Genomic DNA, 3,249 nt, shown 5'->3' on the forward strand with positions numbered 1-3,249 from the left:
ACTTATATCAAACAGTCTCTGTGTTTCTTCTAAAGAAAAGACTTGTATCAAACAGTCTCTGTGTTTCTTCTAAAGAAAACACTTATATCAAACAGACTCAGCGTTTATTCTAAAGAAACGACTTGTATCAAACAGTCTCAGTGTTTCTTCTAAAGAAAAGACTTATATCAAACAGACTCAGCGTTTCTTCTAAAGAAACGACTTGTATCAAACAGTCTCAGTGTTTCTTCTAAAGAAAACACTTATATCAAACAGACTCAGTGTTTCTTCTAAAGAAACGACTTGTATCAAACAGTCTCTGTGTTTCTTCTAAAGAAACGACTTGTATCAAACAGTCTCAGTGTTTCTTCTAAAGAAAAGACTTATATCAAACAGTCTCAGCGTTTCTTCTAAAGAAAACACTTGTATCAAACAGTCTCTGTGTTTCTTCTTAAGAAACGACTTGTATCAAACAGTCTCAGTGTTTCTTCTAAAGAAAAGACTTGTATCAAACAGTCTCAGTGTTTCTTCTAAAGAAAAGACTTATATCAAACAGTCTCTGTGTTTTTTCTGAAAGAAAATACTTGTATCAAACAGTCTCTGTGTTTCTTCTGAAAGAAAAGACTTGTATCAAACAGTCTCAGTGTTTCTTCTAAAGAAAACACTTATATCAAACAGTCTCTGTGTTTTTTCTGAAAGAAAATACTTGTATCAAACAGTCTCCGTGTCCCTTCATCAATAAAATTAAGTCCATTTTAAAATCAATTTGCAAAGAATCTTTCTACGACGTAGTGATCATTTCCCGAACTTCGCCCATAATTCTGTATTTTAGGTTGATGGTCTGGTTTTTTAAAGGAAACAACATATATATACTTGTTTTGTTTTATCAATGGCACAACGGATTAGAAGTTTTGGTTAATATATTTAAAAAAATAATAATACAAATATTGCTATAACATTAATTATGTCATTGCCACAACAGATTACAAGCTTTGGTTGAGAGTTTATTTAAAAAATAACAAAATAATTGCTACTAACATTAATTGTTTCGTTATCACAACAAATTACAAATATCCCCTTTAGAATTTTGTGAAAAGTCACGGTAAAATGAATATTTACTTTAGGCAACTAAAACGACATATTATATATTCTGGTTTCCGAAAACGTTTCTTTGTTAAGATATACTACATCATGAAAAAAAAATCACAAAATACTATATATTTTTATAACATGAAAAAAAAAAAAGACCGAAAAACGTCTCAGTTCTTTTACAGAAAAATGGCTGCAACAGGGAAGACTGCGTTTTTGGAAATAAACAAACATTTACTTATAAAAAGATACATTCTGTTATTAAATTCATGCTCAGTATTTCCTTCACAATTTCCTAACATAATATATTTGTTATTTGTTTCCCCTTTTGTTTTCAATCTATTTTTGCTGCTCTGTAGCTTTACTTGCCTTATTCAATAAAATATGTGTTGTTTTTTTCTTTCCATGAGTATTCGATTGTTGGACATATTCTCTAGGAGCTAAGAAGAACCACTGGAGACAGATAGTCAACACAAATCCTTTGTGGAGGCTCTTCCAATAAATCTCAGTGATTGTTGCGTCCCTCGCGATATTTTGTTTCACTTTTGGATTTCCTCCAGTTCGTAGGGCGATCCCTAGAGTGACAAGAAAAATGTCCCATGACAAAGTTCGGTAGTCAAACTAATTTGGTGTCTCTGCATGTTGGTCAGTGAAAGTCAACAAGCAGTCTTATCTGTGGTCTTCAGAAGCTGAAGAGAAACAAGCTGGTCGAACACGCACAGAACAGATAAGCTCTGTGTCTGTAGACTGCGCATTGATCACACGAGCAGGATAAGCTAGGTGTCTGTAGACTTTGCACTGATCACATGAGCAAGGAAACATTTTGTACAACATGATAAAAATAATCAAGAAAAGCTTTATCTAAATCCAGCAGAATCAGTGCCTATTCTATTTGACAAGAATCATTGAGACTAGAGCAAAAAGACTATTATGAATATTCGTATTTCACTGCATATCACAATGAGCTATCTGTACTCTTTCCAAAATGAGTATCGAAACCCGATTTTTGGCATTATAAGCCCGCAGACTTACTGTTGAGCCACCGAGGGGCCTGCATATCAGAAAGAAAGAAAAATTACCCGTTTCAGCTACGTCGACACATTACAAACATGATCCATATTTACAAAGTGAAAAAAAGCATCATTTCGTAGCACGACAGGTAAATTGTGTTTATAACGTTGTGATAAAAACTGAAAGACGTGATTTGTGAACTGAAGTTAATTAAACATTTTATTGTCAACCATATTCTAATTCATATAATTTTTTATTAATATCACATCAGTATAATGCAATTGAATATTTGAAATGTTGGTCTTATCAAACCGGTTCTCAAGAAAATTACTTCTTTCCTTTTAATACTTCCGTTTCATTTCGTTCGCAAAGATAATAATTTCATTTGCTTATATATATATATATATATATCGTATGAGGAAATTATTTTCTAAAAGCAAAGTTCTCTGAACCAAAGTTTAACATTCAAAAGAGTAAACGTATTTTTATAAGTTAGGGGGGGGGCGAGGACTTTCGGGGTATTACTTGTAATGCATGATCAGATGAACTTCAACTGCCGAAATCTATTCGGTTAGATAAAACATTCATCAGTTTAGCTCACACGTATCGATATAGGCTAGCCAGTAGGCCTGAAACCTAGAAGATAAACTCGATCCAAATGTTATGTTCTCCATTAGTCAAGTCATGAAAGAATGAGTTTTTAGATTATCATTTTTTTTATTTCGCTGATAAATTCCCAAAGCACACCATCATCTTGATAGCTAAAATCAGTTGTATGGTTGAAATATCATATCCTGTATTTCCCGGGCTATTGATTATTATAATTTTAGATACATAAACCGCGGTTTATCTACTGTTTCTATATATAACCGTGTATTACACGATCTGGTGAGTTAGATTGGCACGACCTCGCTTCTCATCTGGAAGCTATGCGTTTTATATATAATGGCTTAACTGCACGGTCTGGTGATTAACCATTATGGATTAGTATTGATCTGATATCTTACATCATCTTGCTAGGGTTCTCAGATAGTACAGGTGAGTATCTGTTTCTTTATAGAGTTCTTAAGGAAGTGAAAGCGAAAACTATGATTTTGCTAAAGTTCTGTGAAAGAACAAGCGCAACTTCGGATCTTCCTTAAGATCCTGAAAAGGAAAATTTTCTTCTTA

Source organism: Limulus polyphemus, unplaced genomic scaffold (assembly GCF_000517525.1).
Source record: "Limulus polyphemus unplaced genomic scaffold, Limulus_polyphemus-2.1.2 Scaffold231, whole genome shotgun sequence".
Lineage (NCBI taxonomy): Eukaryota > Metazoa > Arthropoda > Merostomata > Xiphosura > Limulidae > Limulus > Limulus polyphemus.